We start from the raw sequence: 25,038 nt of genomic DNA, 5'->3' as shown, positions 1-25,038 counted from the left end.
TTTTTCCCAGATGCCAATCTCTCCTTTGCCTTCTTTTCACACGCATAGCACCTGACCCAGGATACTACCTAGCCACAGAACAAACTATGCCAGATAACAAAAACAGATGTTAGGGAAAGCTTGTTCTCTATTTCTACTTAAGCTATTCCTATGCTTCTAGTATTAGTGGGTGTATATCAAACTGCCCACACACAAACTTTGTAAATCACTGGATTGAAGTGGTAGACCCATTCTAAAATGCAGAAGGTAAAATGGGCAGAATTTCAAGGAGAAAAGAAAAAGAGTATCATGGAGGCATTTTGGTCTAAGCCACAATCTAATGTCTAAATTTTACCAGAATTCACTGGGGGGAATTGGGTATTTGAACGAACTAATGAAATTGTACTTTGTTTTCTTGTATCTAAGTTCCCCAACAAGGAATCCCTGAAGAAAGAAAGGGAGGCATTAGGAACTCTGAGAGAAAATATGTAATTAAATAAATGATACCCTTATCCAGGTATCTTACCTATTTAAGGAAATCATCTATATGCATGAAAAGGTTAAGAGCATTTTAAGAGTTAATCAGCAATTACGTATGTTCACAAAGAAACAGCAGTAGCCTTTATTAAGCACTTATATATTCTAGACATCATGTATTTCAATGATCAGGAAAATTGAGGTTAACAGGTTCCAAGCACAAAGAGCTGAAAGAGCTAGGATGAACTCTCAGATCTGTAAGACTGAAAAGTCCCTCCTGTTAATCATGAAACTAAAAAAAGGGGGAGGAAGGCAGGGAGGAAGAGAGGGAAATAGGGAAGAATGGAGAGTAGGAAAAAGAGAAGGAGGAAAGGAGAGAGGAAAGAGACAAATAGAAAATTTCTTGTATTTGTGACATTTCCAATATGTCACATACCATTACTGACGTTACATTCATAATCTCTTTCTTAATTCTCCTAACAACCCTATGAAGTAGATACTTTGCACATGCAAAAAATAACCCCCTATTACAGATGAGGAAACTCAGTCATCCTTACAGATGAGAAAACTAAGGAATTAAGTAAATGGTCCATTACGCTGCTAATAAATGGCACAAACTTAGCCCCTTTGTTCTACTTCTTCATTGTGAGAAAGGCAAACTGAACAGTATAGTACCAAGTACTATATATCCTGTTTAAAGGGACATTACAGTGAGACGCAATAGGCAGGAAGATGCCACAAAGAATATATTTTGAAAAGACTTGTGCCCTGCAGAAAAAAAGGCGAGGCTGAACAAAATATGGTAGAAAAGAAGTAAGCCAATCTCTTATTGAAATGAGAATAGTCCAATTTGAGTAAAATGGCATGTTGTGAAAGTTCAGGCTGGAAAAATAAGCTACATCAAATAACAGACATCTGTGCCGACTTCAAATGGTCATGTACCCCAGAAAAGCCACACTCTTTAATCATCATTCAATATTGCTAGGTGGGCTTTTTTTTTTTTTTTTTGCTGTTTCCATGGAGATGTGAGCCATCCAATTATGGGTGGTGATTTTTTATAAGAGGGTTTCCATGGAGATGCGTCTCTACCCATTCAAGGTGGGGTTGCTTATTGGACCCCTTTAAAAGGGAATCATTTTGGGAGGAGCCAACAGACCCCACACAGCCAGAGACCTCTGGAGATAAAGAAGGGAAATGCTGCCAGGGGATCATGAAACAAGAACTCAGAGAGAAAGCTAGCAGACGTCCCCACGCGCCTTCAACAGCTGAGAAAGAAACCCAAACTTCATCAGCCTTTTCTTTGGAGTTGTGCTATCTTTCTCTGGATGCCTTAATTTGTATATTTTTATGGCATTAGTAATATAAATTTGCAACTTGATAAATTCCCTTTTTAAAAACCATTCCATTTCTGAGATATTGCATTCTGGCACTTTATAAATTAAAACAAAGTCCTGGAATGTCAATCCAAATAATTTAAGCTTTAGTCTATATATTGAATAAAGAATGCAACTGATGGAATAGTAACAAGATGAAATACTTTACTCAGGAAGAATTCTCTGTTTACTTATGGGAAGAAAGGAAGGAAACCCCAAAAGCAGAGATAACAACAAGTAATAGATCATACAAGTTTAGAAAGTAAATGATGGAAGTAGCAATGAGAATAAATGTTGATAACTCAAATTCAACATGTCTAAAACAAAGCATGAAATAGGGTGTTGGATCAGGGAGCTAAGGCTTAAAATGTACAGTTTCTTTTGGGGATGATAGAAAAATTTTAGTAATGGATGGTGATAATGTTATAGCACAATGTTGTGAAGGAAATTAAAAGCACTGAATTATATATTTGAAAGCGGTTAAAAAGGGAAATTTTAGGTTATGTATGTTACAAACATAAAAAAATCCATGAAACTGCACAATAACAACAGTGAACACTAAGTTAAACTATGGACTATAGTTAATAGTACCATAATAAAATTGTTCTTTCATCAACCATGAAAAATGTACCATAACAGGGCGGTGCAACGGTGGCTCAGTGCAAGAATTCTTTTCTGCTGAGCTAGAGACCCAGGTTAGATTCCTGGAGTCTGCCCAAGCCAAAAAAAAAAGTACCATACAAAATAAAGGTGTTACTAATAGGATGGTATATGGGAACCATGTATTTCAGGCATCATTGTTCTGTAAACACACAACTTCTCTAATAATTTTTTTTAACTTGGCAGAGAAGAGGGTAGACAGTATGGATACTTGCATCTTCCTAGAAGATAGTGTTTTGTTTTAAAACCAACATACAACTTTAAGATAATTTTAATGTAGTAGCTTTAATATATAATTTAGACTTCTACTACAAATAAACTACAAGAGTATAATAAATATAGGGAGAACAATTTATAAATTAAGAGATCTAAAAGCCATATCAACCAATTATAAAATAGGAACCATAGCTGATTACTCACTTAAAGAAACAAACGTAAAAAAATATTTATGACATATAAAACAAATACAAATTTTAACTCTGGCCAGACAGTTGATGGTCTGAGGAATTATTCTTGATTTTTTTTTTTTTTTTTTTTAGGTGGATGGGTCCAGGAATCGAACCCAGGTTTCACACATGGAAGGCAAGCATTCTAACAGTGAACGAATTTCATTTTATATGATTTAAGTTTTAAAAAAGGAAGCTACTTAAAGTGGGTCATGACTCTCAGGGATGAGCCTGGCCCTGCACCGTGGAATCAACATCATCTTCCTTCATTTAGGAAGTGAAAAAGAAATGTAATAAAATGAGGTATGAGTGGCTAACAGAGTTCAAATAGAGTTAAGAGGCCATTCGGGAGGCTACTCTTCAGCTAGGTATTGCTAATTAGCAGAGTTTGCCAAATCCCAAAACAACTCCATTCCTGTCAACCCTAAAGAACACCTAGGTCTCTATCTGAGACTCTACAAAATTTTCATGCAATAAGATCACTTTTCAGAAACCTACAATCTCCAGGTGGGTTCACAGGCAAGGCTTCTCAGGCTCCAACTGCCCCCAGGCAAGGGTGGAATTCAGTTTGAGAGACAAAGAGGCTGGTCAGGTGAAAAGAGATAATTCCCTGGAGGCTGGGCCTTCCCCAGGAGAGGGGTGGGGCCCAGCACAGGTGGAATTCCTCCTTCAAGGAATTCAGTCCCCAGGAACTGGAAAACTGAAGCAATTAAAGCCAGCCTACAACCTCTTCTCTGTCTCAACCACACCCCCAGAATGGAGAGTCTGCTGAAGTTAAAGGTACAGCATCACTTTATGCTGGTGACCTGCAGGCACACAAGTGCCACATACTGGGCAGGATAGGAAAAACACAGAGTCCACAGGCTTCACAGAAAGTCTGTCAACCTGCTGGGTCTCACTCTTAGTGAAAACTGATGCAGGTGACTCTTTCCTCCTGAGAGGAGGACAGTCTGGTCTGGAAAAAACTGACTGGGGTCTATAATATCTAAGTAGACCTTCCTAAGGAAAACAAACAAACAAACAAAAAGGCTCCATACACGTGTGACAAGAAACGAGAAAACAAGAACTGAAAAATGATGACCCATTAAACATAACCTATGCTAGAGGTCTAAAATAAGCTGAATTGAATGTGAAAGAACAGAAAGAGAAGAAAGCCATACAGCAAGAAAATCCTAGGTAAAAGAGTGGAAACAATCTCCAGAGTAAACTAATTAAGGAAATTAAATGACTAGATGCCAGCAAAAAACAATAATGAATCATACTAGGAAAACTGAAGATATGGCCCAGTCAAAGGAACAAACCAACAACTCAAATGAAATACAGGAGTTGAGACAAGTAATTCAGGATGTTCAAATGGACATGGAAGATCTCATCAAAAATCAAATCAACAACTTGAGGGAGGATATAAAGAAGACAATGGGCAAGCAAAAACAAGAAATTGAAAGTCTGAAAAAACAAATCACAGAACTTACAGTTATGAAAGGCACAGTAGAAAAGATGAAAAAAAACAATGGAAACCTACAATGTTAGATTTGAAGAGGCAGAAGGAAGGCTTAGTGAACTGGAGGACAGGACATCTGAAATCTGACAAGCAAAACAAAATATAGGGAAAAGAATGGAAAAATATGAGCAAGGACTCAGGGAACTGAATGACGACAGGAAGCACATGAATATACGTGTTATGGGTGCCCCAGAAGGAGAAGAGAAAAAAGGAGGAAAAAGACTAATGTAGTAAATTATTATTGAAAATTTCCCAAATCTTACAAAAGACATAAAATTACAGATCCAAGAAGTGCAGCGTACTCCAAACAGAACAGATTCAAACAGAGATACTCCAAGACATTTACTAATCAGAAAGTCAGATATCAAAGAGAAAGAGAGAATTTTGAAAGCAGCAAGAGAAAAGCACATACAAGGGAAGCCCAAAAAGACTATGCATGATATATTTAAAATTCTAAAAGAGAAAAATTGCCAAACAAGAGTTCTATACCCAGCAAAATTATCCTTCAAAAATGGGGGGGGGGGGGGCGCCAGGCTGTGGTGGCTCAGCAGGCAGAGTTAGCGCCTGCCATGCCAGAGACCCAGGTTTGATTCCCGGTGCCTCCCCATGCAAAAAAAAATGATGGTGAAATTAAAACATTTTCAGACAATAAATCATTGAGAGAACTGTGACCAAGAGACCAGCTTTGCAAGAAATACTAAAGGGAGCACAAAAGGGAGAGAGGAAAAGACAGGAGAGAGCAATGTGGAGAAGAATGCAGAAATGAAGACTATCAGTAAAGGTAAAAAGAGAAAAAGATTAGATATGACATATAAAACCCAAAAGGCAAAATGGTAGAAGAAAGTACTGCCCTTACATTAATAACACTAAATGCTAATGGTTACACTCCCCAATCAAAAGACACAGACTGGCAGAATGAACAAAAAACCAGACCCATCTATATGTTGTCTACAGAAGATACATTTTAGACCCAAGGACAAACATAGGAAGAAAGTGAAAGGCTGGGAAAACATATTTCATACAAACAACAATCAGAAAAGAGCAGGTTAGCTATACTAATATCCAATGAATCAGACTTCAAATGTAAAACAATTAAAAGAAACAAAAAAATGACACTATGTATGAATAAGAGGAACAATTCAATAAGAAGACATAACAATCATAAATATTTATACATCAAGCCAGAGTGCTCCAAAATACACAAGGCAAACACTGAAAAGAGAAACACATCTAACATAACAGTTGGAGACTTCAATTCCCTGCTCTAATCAATGGACTGAATATCTAGACAGAGGATCAATAAAGAAACAAAGAATTTGAATAACACAATAAATGAACTACACTTAACAGACATTTATAGAACATTACACACCACAACAGCAGGATGCACCTTTTTCTCAAGTGCTCATGGATTATTCTCAAGGATAGATCATATGCTGGATCACAATGCAAGTCCCAACAAATTAAAATATACTGAAATCATATTAAACACTTTCTTGGATCATAAAGGAATGAAGCTGAAATCAATAACAGGCAGAGGACCAGAAAATTCACAAATACATGGAGGCTCAACAACACACTCTTAGAAAACCAGTGGGTCAAGGAAGAAATTCACAGAGAAATCAGTAAATATCTAGAGGAAAATGGAAATGAAAACACCACGTATAAAAATTTATGGGATGCAGCAAAGGTAAGGCTAAGAGGGAAATTTGCTGCCTTAAATGCCTATATCAAAAAGGAGAACAAAAATCGAGGACTGAACTCTTCACCTGGAAGAATTAGAGAAGGTAACAGCAAACTAACCCAAAGCAAGCAAAAGAAATAACAAAGACAAGAGCAGAAATAAATGAAATTTAGAATATGAAAACAATCGACAAAACCAGAAGTTGGTTCCTTGAAAAAATCAATAAAATTAATGAACTCTTAGCAACGTTGACAAAAAGAAGACAGAGGATGTAAATAAATAAAATCAGAAATGGAAGAAGAGACATAACCAATGACCCCACAGAAATAAAGGAGGTAATGAGAGGATACCATAAACAATTTTGCGCTAATAAACTAGAAAACACAGATGAAATGGACTTCCATTCCATGGATTTCCTAGAAAATCATGAACAACCAATATTGACTAGAGAAGAAATAGATGACCTTCAACAAACCAATCACAAGTAAAGAACCTGAATTAGTCATAAAGAAGCTTTCAAAAAAGAGAAGTCCAGGACCAGATAGCTTCACATGTGAATTCTATCAAGCATTCCAGAAAAAATTAGTACCAATCCTGCTCAAATGCTTCAAAAAATATTTGAAGAGGATGGAAGGCTACCTAACTCATTCTACGAAGCCAATATTACCCAAACACCAAGGCCAGACAAAGATACCACAAGAAAAGAAATTTACAAACCAAACTTTCTAATGAATATAGATGCGAAGATCCTCAACAAACTTCTTGCAAATTGAATCCAGCAGCACACTAAAAGAATTCTACACCATGACCACACTGGATTCATCCCAGGTATGCAAGGATGGTTCAACATAAGAAAATCAATTAATGTAATACACCATATCAACAAATCAAAGCAGAAAAACCACATGATCATCTCGACTGATGCAGAAAAGACATTTGAAAAATTCAACATTCTTTCTTGTTGAAAACACTCAAAGGATAAGAATAGAAGGGAACTTCTTCAACATGATAATGGAAACATATGAAAAACCCACAGCTAATATCATCCTCAATGGGGAAAGACTGAAAGCTTTCCCCCTAAGATCAGGAGCAAGCAAAGATGTCCACTGTCACCACTGCTATTCAACATTGTGTTTAAAGTTCTAACCAGAGCAATTAGACAAGAAAAAGAAACACAAGGCATCAAAACCGGAAAGAAAGATGTAAAACTCTCACTGTTTGCAGATGATATAATACTACATGTCGAAAACCCTGAAAAATCCATAACAAAACTACTAGAGCTAATAAACAAGTACAGTAAAGTGGCAGGTTACAAGATCAACACTTGAAAATCTGTAGTGTTTCTACACACTAGTAATGAACAATCTGAGGGGGAAATCATGAAAAAATTCCATTTACAATTGCAACCAAAGAATAAAATATTTAGGAATAAATTTAACTAAAGAGACAAAAGACCTATACAAAGAAAACTAAAAAAATTGCTAAAAATCACAGAAGACCTAAACAAATGGAAGGGCATACAGTGTTCATGGACTGTAAAGACTAAATATAGCTAAATGTCAATTCTACCTATATTGATTTACAGATTCAACGCAATACCAATTAAAATCCCAAAAACTTACTTTTCAGAAACAGAAAAACTAATAACCAAATTTATCTGAAGGGCAGGGTGGCCCGAATAGCTAAAAATATCCTGAGAACAAAAATGAAGTTGGAGGTCTCATGCCACCTGACTTTAGGCATATTATGAAGCTATAGTGGTCAAAACAGCATGGTGCTGGCATAAAGACAGATATACTGACCAATGGAATCAAACAGAGTGTTCAGATATAGACCCTCTCATCTATGGACCACTGATCTTTGATAAGGCAGTCAAGCCAACTCACCTGGGACAGAACAGTCTCTTCAATTAATGGTGCCTAGAGAACTGGATATCCACATGCAAAAGAATGAAAGAGGACACACATCTCACACCCTACCCAAAAATTAACTCAAAATGGATCGAAGATGTGAACACTAGAGCTAAGACCACAAAACTTTGAGAAGATAATGCAGGGAAATATCTTATAAATCTTGTAATAGGAGGTGGTTTATTAGACCTCACACCCAAAGCAAGAGCACTGAAAAAAGAAAGAAAGAAATAGGAATTCCTCAAAATTAAACATTTTTACTATCAACTTCATCAAGATAGTAAAAAGACAGCCTACACAATGGGAAACATATTTGGAAATGATTTATCAGATAAAGGTCTAGTGTCCAGAATTTGTAAAGACATTGTTCAACTCAACAACAAAAAGACAGACAACCCAATTAAAAACAGGCAAGAGACATGAACAAACACTTCTCAGAAGAAGAAATACAAATGCCTAAAAGGCACATGAAAAGATGCTCAATTTCCCTGGCTATTAAGGAGATGCAAATCAAAACCACAATGAGATATCATCTCACACCCGCCAGAATGGCCATTATCAATAAAATAGAAAATGACAAGTGCTGGAGAGGATGTGGAGAAACAGGCACACTTATCCACTGTCAGTGGGAATGTCAAATGGTACAACCAGTATGGAAGGCAGTTTGGCAATTCCTCAGGAAGCTAAGTACAGAATTGTCATACGATTTGACCATACTATTGCTAGGTATATTCAGAGGACATGAGAGACAGGGTACAAACGGACATTTGCATACCAATGTTTATAGCAGCATTATTTACAATTGCCAAGAGATGGAAACAACCCAAATGTCCATCAACAGATGAGTGGCTAAACAAGCTGTGGTATATACATACAATGGAATATAATGCAGGTGTAAAACAGAATAAAGTCATGAAGCATGTAACAACATGGATGGACCTTGAGGACATTATACTGAGATTAAACAGAAACAAAAGAACAAATATTGTATAGTCTCACTGATATGAACATTAATGAGTGAACTTGGAGAATTTCAGTTAAGAACAGAGGTTATCAATGAGACTCTGTGAATGTGAAAACCTTATGTCTGATGCTCCTTTTAGCTACTATATCAACAGAAGAGTAGAACATATGGAATAAAAATAAATAATAGGGGGAACAAATGTTAAAATAAATTCAGTTTGAAATAGTGGTAAATGAAAGCGAGGGGTAAGGGGTATGGTACATAAATAGGTTTCTTTTTTTCTCTATTATCATTTTATTTCTTTTTCCGTTGTCTTCTTATTTCTTTTTCTAAATCGATGCAAATGTACTAAGAAATGATGAATATGCAACTACGTGATGACATTAAGAATTACTGATTATATATGTAGAATGGAATGATTTCTAAATGTTTTGTTTGTTAATTTTTTTTAATTAATAAAAAAAAAGAACAGAGGTTATCAAGAGCTAGAAATAAGGTAGAGATTGGGTAATTGGAGCTAAAGGGATACAGATTGTGCAACAGGACTGATTGTAAAAATTCAGAAATGGATAGCACAATACTACTTGATTGTAGCACAATAATATAAGTACCCTGAATGAAGCTGAATGTGAGAATGATAGAGGGAGGAAGGCTGGGGACAAATATGAAACCAGAAGGAAATTAAGACAGATGGTATAATCTAGGAATGCCTAAAGCGTACAATGGCTCTGACTAAATGTACAAATTAAAAAATGTTTTTGCATGAGGAAGAACAAAGGAAATGTCAATATTGCAGGATGCTAAAAACAGATGGTCATTCATATTTTAAAACTTCAACTTCTGTGTGAGACTAAAGAAAGAAATGATTATTTGGTACAAAATTTATATCTTGACTAGTATATTTCCTAATTTAACTTATATGAACAGTTTAACTGAACACCATAAGTACATGGAACCTTGAACAGGGGATGAGATTTTGTAGGTCTTCCCAGGTTAGTGTGATGCCCCGATAAGTCCCAGAGTGATATGAACAGTGAATAAAGAAGTATTTGCAAAGTCTCCTTGGGGGAATGGGGAGAAAGGTGGAAAATTCAACTTCCCCATTTAGAGAATTCTTGATATTTTTACAAGCAGTGGGGACAACCAAATCAATAGGCCAAGTCCTCAATCTTGGGGATTGTTCATATGAAACTTATTCCAGCAAATGACAGGCTATCCCTACTTAAAATTAGGCCTAAAAGGGTGGGCCACATTGGCTCAGCAGGCAGGGTTCTCATCGGCCATGCCAGAGACCCAGGTTCGATTCCTGGTACCTGACTATGCAAATAAAAAAAAAGTCCTAAGAGTTACCCCCAGAGAACCTCTTTTCTTGCACAGATGTGGCCTCTGTCTCTCTCAGCCAGCACAGCAAGTGAACTCAGTGCCCTCTCCCTCTCTACGTGGGACATGACTCCAGGGGTGTAAACATCCCTGGCAATGTAGGACAGAAATCCTAGAATGAGCTGGTACTCAGCATCAAGGGATTGAGAAAAATTTCTCAATCAAAAGGGAGGAAAAAGAAATGAGATAAAGCAAAGCATCAGTGGCTGAGAGATTTCAAACAGAGTTGAGAGATTATCCTGGAGGTTATTCTTACACATTATATAAATATCCCCTTTTTAGTTTATCAAGTATTAGAGTGGCTAGAGGCAAGTGCCTGAAACTGTAGAGCTGTGTTCCAGTAGCCATGTTTCTTGAAGATGATTGTATAATGATATAACTTTCACAATGTGACTGTGTCATTGTGGAAACCTTGTGTATGATGCTTCTTTTATCTACGGTATAGACAGATGAGTAAAAAATATGGATAAAATATAAACAAATAATAGGAGGAACAAAGGTTAAAATAAATGAGTAGACTGAAATAGCAGTGATCAATGAAAGGGAGTGGTAAGGGGTATGGCATGTATGACATTTTGTTTTTTCTTTCTTTTGCTGCAGAGACACAAATGTTCAAAAAAATGATCATGGTGATGAATATACAATTATGCAATAATATTGTGGAGTCATTGATTGTAGCCATGTCAAGAATATTTGTATTTCAAGAATCTTGATATGTCAGTTCATTGTTCATGACAAATATATTTAAAAAAAAATCACTGAACCATTAAACTTTCCCATCTGGAAAACCCCTGGTGATCTCTCAAATTTTAGGCACTCCCAAGAAAATAGGCGAAATCCTTGATTTTGAGGCTTTCCCTTACAAAATTTAATGCTATAGGGGAGAAACTAAGAGTACCTATAATTCTGCCTAACAGTTGCTTCCAGGAAACCTCTTTTGTTACTCATATGTAACTTCTCTCTCTCTAATCCCAAGTCTGCAAGGTAAATTATTAGACTCCCAGCTAGTATGACACAGTGACATGACATTCAGGGATGAAAGTCTCCTTGACAACATGGGCTATGACTCCCAGGGAAGAGCCTGGCCCTGGCACCATGGGATTGATAATGCTTTCTGGACCAAAAGGGGGAACAGAAACATAACAAAACAAGACATCAGTGGATAAGAGAATTTAAATAGAATCAAGAGTCTATTCTGGAGACTACTCTCATGCAAGGTTCAGTCAGATACTGCTAACTGCCAGATTAGTTACAACATCATGCCTATTAAAAGTTTCATGCACTAAGACCCTATAAAAGTTTCAAGCACTAAGTTTACTTTCCTGAAACCTATTACCTCCAGACAGTTCCTAGGCTAGATAAGTCCTGAAACCCAGAGGGGACAGCCTCTTCAATAATATCAACTAATTCCATCCCACTATCCTATATTATCAACACTCTTTTTCAATGTGGAAAAGTTAGAGAGGGCTTAGCCCAAAGATTTTACGGACTGGGAGAAGGATCAAAGAAGGAGGACTTATAACAGAGAAGATATGATTTTACAAATGAGTGTGACTGCTGAATCACTATATTGATATTTCTTTTAGCCTCCAGTGTTTTGGAACAGAGAGAAGGAAAAACCTGAAACTATGGAATGGTAACCCATACTAAACTATGAAATTTGTTCTGTAGCTGCTTGTTGGAGTGTACTTTTAAAATTATTGTTTTTCGTGTTCTTTTAATATATGATATATTTCACAATAAAAAAAAATACAGCAAAGAAAAGTCTAGAATCAGGCAGTTTCCTTGGCAAATTTTACCAAACATTCCAAGAGAGATCAATAATAGTCCTTTTTAAACTCTTCAAAAAACTGAAGAAAGGAGGAAGATTACTAATTCATTCTATGAGGTCATCAGCATACTAATACTAAAGCCAGATAGAGATAGTACAAGAAAAGAAAATTATGGACCAATATCCCTCATGAATATAGATGCAGAAGTTCTCAGCAAAATACCAGCAAACCAAAGTGCACATTACAAGTTTTATACAATAGTCCAGTGGGATTTATCCAGGAATGCAACAGTGGCTCAGCATAAGAAAATCAATGCACTACACCAGATTAATAGATCAAAGGGGGAAAAAACGACAATCTCAAATAACACAGAAAGGTATTTGACAACATCTAGCACCCTGTCTTGATTAAAACACCAAGAAAACTATGAATACAGGCATCTTCCCAAACATGATAAAGGGCGTATGTGAAAAACTCAAAGCAATCATCATACAAAATGGGGAAAGACTGAAACCTTTCTCCCCACAATTAGGAACAAAACAAGGATGCCTGCTTTCACCACTGCAATTTAACACTTTATAGAAATTCTAGCCATAGCAATTAGGAAAGAAAAAGAAACACAAGGCATCCAAAATGGAACAGAAAAAGTAACATTTTCTCTATCTGCAGATGACTTGAACCTGTACAGAGGAAATTCCCAGAAAACTACTATAGCCAATAAATGAATTCAGCAAAGTGGTGGGGTAAAAGAAAGATTTTTTAAAAAATCAGTGCCATGTCTATATACCAGTAAGGAACAATCTGAAAGGTAATCAAGAAAACAATTTCATTTATAACTGCACCAAAAGGAATAAAATATCTAGGAATAAACATATAAAAAGATGCAAAGGATTTGTATTTAGAGAACCACAAATCACTATCGGAAAAAATCAGAGACCTAAATCAATGGAAAGATAGTCCATGTTCATGGATTAGAAGACTTAATATCATTAGGATGACAATACTACCCAAGGCCATTTACATAGTTAATATAATCCCATTCAAAATTCTGACAATTTTCCCCACAGTAATGGAAAAGTCTACCCTCAAATTCAGAAGGAAGTACAAGGGACCCCAAATAGCCAAAAACTTCTTGATAAAGCACAACACTGTTTGAGTACTCAGAGTTCCCAATTTCAAAATTTATTACAAAAGTACAATAATCAAAAAAGTATGATACTGACTCAAAGACAGGTATAAACACAATAGAATAGAGTTGAGCAAATAGAGTGGAGCATGCAAAAATAATCCCACATATCCATGGTCAACTGATTTGTTATAAGGGTGCCAGTTCAACACATTGGAGAAAAGAGTTTCTTCAATAAATAGTTCTGGGAAAATTGGATGTCCAGATGCAAAAGAATAAAGTAGACCCTACCCAACACAGTATTTAAAAATTGCCCAAAAATGGATTGGCACCCAAAAAAATAAAACCAAAGAAAAAAACAATTAAAATCATAAAACTCTTAAAAGAAAACAAACAGGAAAACTTCAGGACCTTGTATTAGGCAATAGATTGTTAGATGTGACACCAAAAGTTTGAGCAACAAAGGAAAAACAGGTAAACAATGCCTCCTCAAAGTTAAAAACTTTTATGCATCAAAGGATGCTATCAAGAAAATAAAAAGATAATCTTTTAATTAAAATTTAAAAAATACTAGAGAATCATATATCTTGAAAAGGGTTTAACATACAGAATTTATAAAGAACTCCTGTAACTCAACAGCAAAAAGACAACCCAATCATAAAATGGGCAAAGGACATGAATAGACACTTCGCCAAAGATATACATATAGTCAATAAACACATAAACGATGCTCAACATCATTAGCCATTATAGAACTGTAAATCAAAACCATAATATACCACCTCACACCCACCAAAACGTATATTATTTACAATATAGAAAATAAGTACAAGCAGGGATATGGAGAAATGGGAACCTTAATATATTTTTACTGTAAATATAAACTGCAGTGGCTGCTATGGAAAACAATTTCACAGAACCTCGAAAAGTTAAACAGGACTCAGACCCAGGAATGCCACTTCTAAGTATATTCACAAAAGACTTAAAAGCAGAGATTCAGACAGGTATTTCTACACTCTTGTACATAGTACTATTATTCACAATAGCCTAAAGGAGGAAGGAACCTAGAAGTCCACCAGCACATGAATGGATAAACAAATTGGAATATACACATATAATGGAATATTATTCAGCCTTAAATAGGAATGAAGTTTGGATACATACTACATGGATGAACCTTGAAGACATGGTCACTGAAATAAATCAGACAAATGGAACAGACATTGTATGATCAACTTATATAAATAACCTAGACTATGCAAACCCACAGAGACAGAAAGTATACATGCTTCCAATGACAGGGAAGAGGACCATGGTGAGTTGACGCACAATGGGTACAGGTTTCTATACGGAATGATCTAAAAGTTCTAGTAATGCATGTGGTGAGGGTAGCACACATTGTCAGTGTGATTAATCTCACTGAATGATATGCTTGGGAGTGGTTGACATGGAAGGTTGATGTTGTATGTATGTTCCCACAATATATTCTTTTTTAAAAAATAGAACAACTAAAAAGACAATGACAATTGAACATATACATGATCCTGGACAGGATCTAACAAGGGAGGAGAAAAGGCCCAAAAAGACAAATAAAGAAATATGAAAAAAATTGGAATATAGACTATAAGCTTTATATCACTGTTAAATTTCTAGAACCAGATAACTGCACATAAGGCAGTTACACAAAGAAACGTATATGACAGTATTAAATATCTGCAGAACATGGTATGGAAAACAAGATGACAGTTCCTTAAAAAGTTTTCAAAAAAGAATTACCATATAAACTGGCAATCCCACTTCAAGGTATATACTCAAAGAAAGTGAATACAATGTTTCAAACAGATACTTTCACAACAATGCTTGAAACAGCATTATTTACAATAGCCTACATTTGGAAACACCACAAATGAATGGACAAACAAAATGGGGTTCCTACATAAAACAGAATATTACTCTGCCATAAGAAAGAATAAGGTTCTGAGACATGACACCACACACAAAAAAACTTTAAAAATATATATATGCACAGTGAAATAAGAGATAAAACATATTAAGACACTAGGAGAGCATAAAGAAGAATCTAAAAGAATACACAGGAAAATAACAGACACAGAAACTAAAGACACTGTAGAAGAAATTAATATACTGGAGACACAACAGCAGATTTGAACAGGCAGAAAAAAGGATCAGCAACTTAGAAGACAGAGCAATGAATTCAAACAGGTAAAAGAACAAATGGAGAAAAAAATGGAAAATTTCTAGCAATGCCTCAGGAAACTGATTGACAACACAAACTACACAAACACATGATCAGGGGTGTTGCAGAAGTAAAAGAGAAGAGAAAAGGGCAAGGAAGAATATTTGGGGAAATAATGGCTGAAGATTTCCCAACTGTTATAAAACAAATACACATGCAAATCCAAGAAACCCAATATTTAATATTCAGGATAAATAAAGAGATCCTACAAATTAATGATAAAAAGACAAACAACCAATTAAAAATGGGCAAAAGACATGAACAGACATTTTTCCAAAGAGGAAATACAATGGCTAAAAAGTACATGAAAAAATGCTCAGCTTCACCAGCTATTGGAGAAATGTTAACCAAAACCACGAATTTCATTTCACACCAAATAGAATGGCCTCTATTAAGCAAACAGGAAACTACAAGTGTTGGAGAGGAAGTGGAGAAATAGGAACACTTCTTCAGTGCTGGTGAGAATGTAAAATGGTACAGCTGCTATGGAAGATGGTTTGGCAGTTCCTCAGGAAAATTAGAGATGCCTTGCAACCCAGCAATTGCATGGCTAGGTATTTACCAAGATCTGAAAGCAAGGACATGAACAGGCATTTGCACACTGATGTTCACTATTCACAACTGCCAAAAGATGGAAACCCAAGTGTCCATCAAGAGATGAATGGATAAACAAAATGTGGTATGTACATATAATGGAATATTATTCAGCAGTAAGAAAGAATGAAGTCTGAAGTACGTGACAACACAGATGAACCTTGAGGACATTAAGTGAAATAAGTCATACACAAAAGGACAAATACTGTAAGATCTCACTAATATGAACTAATTATTACATGCAAACTCAAAGACATAAAAACTAAAATGTAGGTTACCAAGCGTGCTGGTTTAAAACTGTTATGAACCCCAGAAAAGTCATGTTCTTTTAATTATAAAGCAATTTTGTGGGGGCAGCCACATTCTTTTAATTCTGATCCAATGTTGTAAGCTGCAACATTTTGATTACATTGTTTCCATGGAGATGTGACATATACAATTGTGGGTGTGACCTTTTGATTAGATGGAGATGTTCCCTGGAGTTTTTTAGAGAGCTCACATAGAAGCAGCTCAGAGTTGGCACTGACACAGACGTTTGGAGATGGGGAAAGAAAAAGCCTGGGTGCTATGTAAGGACTCACAGAAACAGCCAAAACCTGAAGAGAAAAATCTCTGGCCCTAGAGATGCCAAATTAAGAGATAAAACCCAGTTTGTCTCAGAGCAGCTAAGTGAGAACCCACAGATGCTTAGAGAGGAAGCCACTGGAATCAGAAGCTGGAAGCAATGGAACTGGGAACAAGGAACAACAGATACCTGCCATATGCCTTCCCATGTGACAGGCATCAGCCTTTCTTTAGAGTCAAGATATCTTTCTCTGGATGTCTTAGCTTGAATGTTTCTAAGGCTTAGAACTGTAAATTTGTAATTTAATAAATACTCCTTTGTGGCAGTTAGATTCAGTTGTCAACTTGGCCAGGTGAAGGCATCTAGTTTTGTTGCTGTGGACATGAGCCAATAGTACGTGAACCTCATCTGTTGCTGATTACATCCACAGTAGGCTAGGAGGCGTGCCTGCTGCAATGAATGACATTTGGCTTAACCGGCTGCTACTTAAACGAGAGACTCAATGTAGCACAGCCAAAGCAGCTCAGCATTCCTCATCTCAGCACTCGCAGCTCAGCCCAGGTCTTTGGAGATGCAGAAAGAAGTCACCCTGGGGAAAGTTGTTGGAACCCAGAGGCCTGGAGAGAAGGCCAGGCAGAGACCATCCTGTGCCTTCCCATGTAAGAAAGAACCTCAGTGGAAAGCTGGCTGCCTTTCCTCTGAAGAACTAACAAAATAAATCCCCTTTTATTAAAAGCCAATCCATCTCTGGTATGTTGCATTCTGGCAGCATGCAGAATGCATGAACTAGAACACCTTTATAAAAGCCATTCCATTTCTGGTACACTGCATTCTGGCAGCATTAGCAAACCAAAACACCAGGATATAAAATAAACTAGAGAATGGGGAGAAGCTGTTTAATAAGTGCAGAATTTTTAACTGAACTTAAACGTTTGGAAATGGATAGAGATGAAGGTAGCAGTTATTGTGACTATAATTAACAGTGCTGAATTGTGGGTGAATGTGGTGGAAAGGGGAAGTTGAGAGTCATGTGTGTCACCAGAAGGAAAGCAGGAGGTTAAAACATGGGAACATACAACACAGTGAATCTTGTAGTGAACAATGATTGATTAACTGTAAAAATATTTTAAAGTTCTTTCATGAACTAGAATGACACTATTACAAGGAAATAAGAATAGAGGGGTATATGGAAAAAATGTACCTACTGCAAACTATGGACCATAGTTACTTGTAATATCTTAATATTTTTTCATCAACAGTAACAATTGTACCATACCAATACTAGCGTCAATAATAAGGCAGGATAAAAAGCATGGGGTTTTGAGTTTTCTTTTGTATTTTTACTTCATTTCCAGGAATAATGAAAATGTTCTAAATTGATCATAGTGATGAACGAACAACTGTATGATATACTGTGAGTCACTGACTGTACTCTTTGGATGGAATGAATACTGTGTAAACATATCTCAATAAAATTGCATTAAAATAAAAAATAATGAAGGGAAAAGAAGTTTAAAAGCAAAAACCCACAATAAAATATCACTGAATAACTATAAGACTGGCTAAAATAAAAAATAGTGAAAAGACCAAATGATAGTGAGGATACAAAAAAATGAGATCACTCATACACTGCAGGTGTGAAGGTAAATTACTCTGGAAAACATTTGGAATTTCTTTTAAAATTAAAAGGGACTTACCATACAACCAAACAAAAGCACCTTTGGGTATTTATACCAAAAAAAAAATTAAAATAGCCTCAGCAGCTTTATTTATAATACCACAAACTGGATAAGGTAGTTCAATGAATCAAACGCAATTCAACGTATAAATGGTTAAACTGCAGTATAGCCATACAATGGAATACTACACAACTTGGACACTCTTAAAGGGAATAATGCTGTGGGAAAAAAAAATCAATCTCAAAGTCATGTACTACAGGCATACATAGATATTGTCAGCTCAGTTCCAGACCACCACAATAAAGCCTATACCCTAATAAAGCGAATCACATGAATTTTCTGGTTTACCAGTGCATATAAAAATTATGTTTACGTAATACTGTAGTCTATAAAGTATGCAATAGCATTATATCTTAAAAATCAATGTATATACGATTCTGCAACCCCGTTGTTCAGTATATAGCTGAAAGAACTGAGTGTGGGACACGAATGGACATTTGTACACTGGTGTTTATGGCAGCAGTGTTCCCAAAACACAACGAATGGAGGTGGCTTAAGGGTACAACTACAGAGGAATGGAAGGGAGAACTACAGTGTAAACATAAAATGGATTACTGTGAGGCCGCAGGAAGGAATGAAGTTGTGAGGCAGGCAACTGGTGAATGAAACTTAAGGACCGTATGTTCAATGAAATTTTAGGAACAAAAAGACAAATATTACCATGACTCAATCTTATAGTGTAGCTATAATAAAAAACCTCGGTATACTAAAGTCAAGACAATGGGTTATCAGGTTGGGGCCTACTGTAAAGGGCCCTAGATCGTAAGCTCCTACAGCAGTCATGTATATTCAGGAGACGTAACCGCTATTCCTAAATTCTGAGATATTGAGCTGTTTGTTTATAACCTGGTCATTCCCAGAAACTTCAGGTATTTCTGTGACACATGAGACTCAGAGTTAGAGCTCTGAAGCTATGAAAGTCAGCAGTATCCCATTCAGGAACTGTTTAAAAAGTTGAAAAAGTGATCAGACTTCAAGTAGAGATATGAATGAAGCTGATCTTGATAGGTCTAAGGTACATCAGAATACAGGGTAAAGGTAAAATATCATCCATATTTTTAAAATGTCAACTTCTGTGTGAGACTAAAGGGAGAGATATTTATTGGGTGCAAAATTTATATTTTTGGTGGTGCATTTCCTAATTTAGGATGTATGGTCAGTTTAGTTGAACACCATAAGTACATGGAATCTTGAACAGGGTGTGAGATTTTGTTGGTTTGTCCAGGTTAGTGTGATGCCCTGATATATCCCAGAGTAATTTGAGCAGTGAAGAAAGAAGTACTTGTAAAGTCCCTTGGCGGACTTAGCAGAAAGGAGAAAATATTCAACTTTCCCTCTGGAGAACTTCTGATATGCTCACAAGCAAGGGGGACAACCAAATCAACAAGCTGAACCCTCGATCTTGGGGTTCACCCCTATGAAATCTATCCCTGCAAAGCACAGGCTAAGCCTACTGAAAATTATGCCTAAGAGTCACCCCGCAGAGAACCTCTTGTTGCTCACAAGTGGCCTCTCTTAGTCTAAGCCAAGTAAACAGGTGAACTCACTGCCCTCTCTTCTACATGGGACGAGACTCCCAGGGATGTAAATCTCCCTAGCAACATGGTACAGAAATCCCCGGAGAGCCAGGACCCCAGCATTAAGGGATTAAGAAAGCCTTCCGGAAAAAAAAGAGGAAAGAGAGAAATGATACAAAATAAAGTTTCAGTGGATGAGACATTTTAGAGTCGAGAGGTTATATTGGAGGTTATTCTTACGTACTATATAGCTATCCCTTTTCAGTTGATAGTGTATTGGAGTAAGTGGAGAGAAGTACCTGAAACTGTTGAGCTGTGTTCCAGTAGTCTTGATTCTTGAAGACAATTGTATAAAGATTTAACGTTTACAATGTGACTGTGGAATTATGAAAACCTTGTGCATGACACTCCTTTTATCTAGGGTATGGACAGATGAGTAAAAAATATGGATAATAAATAAATAATAGGAGAGACAAAGAGTAAAAAAAATTGGATAGATGGAAATATTAGTGGTGGATAAGAGGGAGGGGCAAGGGGTATGGTATGTATGAGTTTTTTCTTTTTTCTTTTTTACTTCTTTCTCTGGAGTGATGCAGATGTTCAAAAAAGTGATCATGGTCATGAATACACAACTATGTGAGAATATTGTGAGCCACTTATTATACACTATGTATGGAATGTTTGTGTATGAAGATTTTTCAATAAAAATATTTTAAAAATTAAAATAAAAACCAATATATATACCTTAATTATAATATGATACAGACACAAGGTGAGCATAAGTTGTTGGAATAATAGCACTGTTCAATGCAGCATTGTCACAAAACTTCAATTCATAAAAATCAGTATCTGTGAAGTGCAATAATAAAGTACAATAAAACAAGGTATGCCTGTATATGATTGTATTCACATGCAATTTTTGAAATAAAGTTATAGAGATGGAAAACAGATTAGCAGTTACTAGTAGTTAGGGATGGGGTGGAGGTGGTGGTATACTATAAGGGGGTAGAGCAAGGGAACTTGTGGTGGGGTATGGTTACGTATCTTTATTATGATGGAAATTTCATGACTCCACATGGTAAAACAACACAGAAGAGTTCCAGGAAGATGGCAGAATAGGGTAGGTCAAGTTCACCTCTGCTTCAAAAGAACAGCTAGAGAAGTGATGGGAAAGGTGACTGGGATCAGGACTCCAGGGTGTTAGTGACCTGGGAAGGTCTTCCACACTACATAGGGGGGCCCTGGTGGCAAAAATTGAAGATTTAAGACATAGAACTGGAGAATATCCAGCTACTGCAAATAGTTTAATGTGCCCCTTTCAAAGCAGAAGCCCAGAGGAGTGCACAGACAGGGAGACGGGGACAAGGAAGTAAGTCAAGCTACATTCCTAAGTACGCTACCTTCACGTACACAGCCACTGCCTTGCAACTACCCCCACACCCCATACACCTGAACCCCATCACTGGCCCACCTACACACTCCAAGCACACCCACCCACTCACAACGCTCCAAGTGCTGCCGCCCCAACTCTCCCACCACCACACATCCCCACTCCACATACCTGCCCAGCACATGCAGGCATACCCCTCCCAGCCCAACCCATCTCTCCTGCACAAACATATGTTATCATCCCACTCCTTCCGAGATCTGCACATTTGCACCCAGCCCCTCAACCCTCACCTACCCCTCCCTGTACCCTGTAGGCAGTCGTCTGCACATCTGGGCTGCGGGGCCTTACCTTCATGCCCTGGACATACTGGCACCAACCATACAGTCAGGCAACACCACCCAGCCCCACCCCTGAGCTATGTGCACACATATATCAGCTTCCGGCCCCTCCAGATATGCATAGATGCATATTCCCATCACATTTGTTAGCTCTGGGCAAGCGCTGACCTGGGCATCCAGGCCACACTCACCCCAGCCCACACAGGCACAACCTCACTGCACTAAACTATGCTCTGCACGTACGCACACCAGGGCCCCAACCCCCAGACCCGTGAACACAAGGGCCTCTGCCCACAGGCCTTTGCATGCACACAGCCACATTCTTCCTGCCAGACACCCATACATCCGTGCACTGACCTCTTACACCCTGCACCTCCACCCCCTGAGCTGCATATGGACACACCCTTACCCCATCCCCTAGCAGGCGCTCACGTTCCTAATGTGTGCTACATAGCCAACACCCTGCACACACGTGCACCCCTGTCCCAATGCCCCCATACTTGTGCCAGGGCACCACCCACACAACATCACCGGCCCCTGACCCACGTCCCGCAACCCCCCACAACCTGTGTCCCACCCCTACACACTTGTTCAACCACATCCTGGCCCCCCTGGAGAAAGACACACCTGTGCCCTGCCCTCCCTGTACCCCGCCCTCCCTGTGCTCCACACCCTGATAACCACGACCCCACACCCCAAGCACCCACCCACATCCTGCCTGCACACCAATCCCCATGCATCCACACAGTCCCTTCCATCCACCTGCCACTGCACCCTACCAGTGTCCCCCAAGCTACACCCTGCTCCTGTGCCCCAAGTCCTCACTGAACTGCAGCCCTCCCACCCCAACAGAACCTCCACAACCCCGTGCCCCTCACAGGCGCAACCCCAATGTTATGCACACAGATACTAGCATAGAATCTCTGACCTGTGCCTACACCTGTGCCGCAACCTGCCACCGCACTGTTGTGCCCTGCCCCATGCCCCACATCCGGCTCCATCCAAACCTGCAAATATAAAGCTTTAGACTACTAGAGGAAATCAAGTTCCAAAGTACCCTATCAAGATATTTGCATGCATCAAAGGCAACAGAAGATCACTACGCATATTAAGATGCAGACAGATATAGCCCAGCAGAATGACCAAACTAAAACACCAGAGAAGACATAAACTTTGGAACTAATAATCAAAGATATTCATATAACTTACTAAATAAAATCAATGGGATGGACATGGCCAGCGTCTGGGGGCTACTGCCAGTGGCGGGCACCCGGAGGCCACACTGCTGGCAGTCACAGCAGCAGTAGCACTGCTGACCCCGCTCAGGGCAGTGCCATCCAGCGCTTGCACACTGGGCCCCGGGCACACAGCAGCACCCAGGCTTTGTGTGTGGGTGTGTGTGTGGGTGTGAATAAGCGAATATGACTGTATGGTCATGGTGGAGTGCAAGCAGGACCAGTGGGCGCACTCCCCCAGACTCTCGCCCTGTCAGCACGATACCAGGCTGGTTGGTTCGAGCAGAAACCAGGAGTCAGACCAAAGATGGTATCAAGAGGGTCATGTACCCCAAAAGAGTGGGCCAGAAACAGCAAAGATGATGGTGGAGTTATACCGAGAAGGTAGGGTTTAAAAAACGAATATGATTGATGAATTATTAAATTGATATTTCTTTTAGACTCCAGTATCTTATGGCAGCTAGAAGTAAAAACCTAGAATTATGGAAGTGTAACCCACACCAAACTCTGGAATCTGCTGTACAACTAAGTGTTGTGCTGTGCTTTGAAATTTATTGCTTTATATATATATGTTATTTTTTACAAAAAAGAAAAAAAGTTGACTGTGAGGATAAAAAAAATTTTATAACTTCTACCCTCCTATATTCTGGAGCAGCTAGAAGGAGAAATCTGAGAGGATGGCATGGCAGCCCATGACAAACTCTGGGAGCTGTCCCGAAACTATTGTTGAAGAGTGCTTTGAAAACTATTGTTTTCTTTTTCTTTCTTTGCTTTATATATTTGTTATATTACACAATTTAAAAAAAGTTAAAAATAACATAAAAAAAGAGGGTCACGCAGCTATGGAAAAAGTGTGCATATGGGAGAAGTGGGTGACTAAGGATGACACATCCTTGCAAATCTACAAGTGGGTCACAGTGATGGAGCCAAGCATTGATGATAAAAATAAGAACAAGAAAAAGGGCAAAGATGAGAAGTGCGGCTTGGAAGTGACCACTCCGGAGAACAGCTTCTCCCTGGGACTGATGAACATCCACGATGATAACAGTAACCAGATCTCCATCCCTGATGCCTCCCCGATCAAGCAGGAGAGCAGCAGCAACTCAAGCCCCATCCCAGAGCCTGCCTCCACCACACCCACCGAGGTCAAGGTGAAAGGTCCTGGCTGACAGGAAGGTTCACCCTGGGGCTGAAGATGCTTATGACCAACAGAACTCACAGTCTTAGATGGAAAACTCAAACAGTTCAGAGAAAGCAGAAAGGCTAACATCCAGAGATGCGTATCTAGCCACAGAGACCTCACCTATCTCTGAGGATTTCGAAGGAGTGCCACCCTCTAAAAAGATGAAAATGGAGGCTTCTTAACGAAACTCCAAAGAGATGTAGATACTAAGTTAAAATCCTGGATTCATGTTCATGGAAAGTATATCAGCAGGTTAAATTCTGGAACAACCTGGTATGAACAAAGCTTCTTGGGCACAAACAAAACTTAAAGAGTTTACCAAGAGCAAATCCAAGAAGACCTAGAACAACATAAGGTCAGACACTGAAGAACTTTCTGCTGTGAAGCAAAACATTCAAACTTTGAAGTCCCCGTCCTGGGAAGGCAGTGTTAATCAGGAATGTGCACACTTATCTCAGAAGCCAAGATCCCAATTGTGTTGCTGCTGCATTTTCCCCCCACTTCTCTATTCAACGATATAAGCTATTGGAGGGTGGTACTGATCAGGGCTTTTCACTGTTCACGAATATCGTCTGCTTTCTTTTTTGTGCCTTGTGCTCTTGAGGTGACCCCCAGCATGTTTTCTTGGTTGTTTTGCATTCCCCTTTGCAAAGTGCCCTCTCAATTTCATTTAGGCAGCAACAGCACCCTTATATCTTTCTCCTCCCTGCCCTAGAACTTTCAGTGAAGCAGCACAGACAGGCATAAGGGGAGACACAGGCTGGGGAAGAGCAGGAACTCATTGGTCTGCCCAAATCAGGGGGCTGGGGAGTGACGGGGTGGGGGTCTCAGGGCTCTGAGCCCTGGCAGGGAGTCAGTCCCCAGCCTCCAGGACCCAAGGTGTCCCAGATGTCAGGGTGCAGTCCCCAAGGGCCGGCCTCGGTTCAGGCTGGGCCCTCGATACACTTT

The 25,038-nt window shown here is 38.5% G+C and overlaps 1 protein-coding gene and 1 pseudogene across 16 annotated transcripts in view; one reads left to right on the top strand and one right to left on the bottom strand.

The window, feature by feature from the left end:
- VPS13B (vacuolar protein sorting 13 homolog B) overlaps nt 1-25,038 on the bottom strand; it is a 1,000,970-nt gene that overhangs the window by 935,092 nt on the left and 40,840 nt on the right. The window lies entirely within an intron of this gene.
- Nucleotides 23,750-24,293, top strand: LOC143685738 (B-cell CLL/lymphoma 7 protein family member A pseudogene; annotated as a pseudogene).

Source organism: Tamandua tetradactyla, chromosome 6 (assembly GCF_023851605.1).
Source record: "Tamandua tetradactyla isolate mTamTet1 chromosome 6, mTamTet1.pri, whole genome shotgun sequence".
In the NCBI taxonomy this organism is placed as follows: Eukaryota; Metazoa; Chordata; class Mammalia; order Pilosa; family Myrmecophagidae; genus Tamandua; species Tamandua tetradactyla.
Note: the sequence above shows the minus strand (reverse complement) of the source record. Positions and strands in the feature narration are given on the sequence as shown.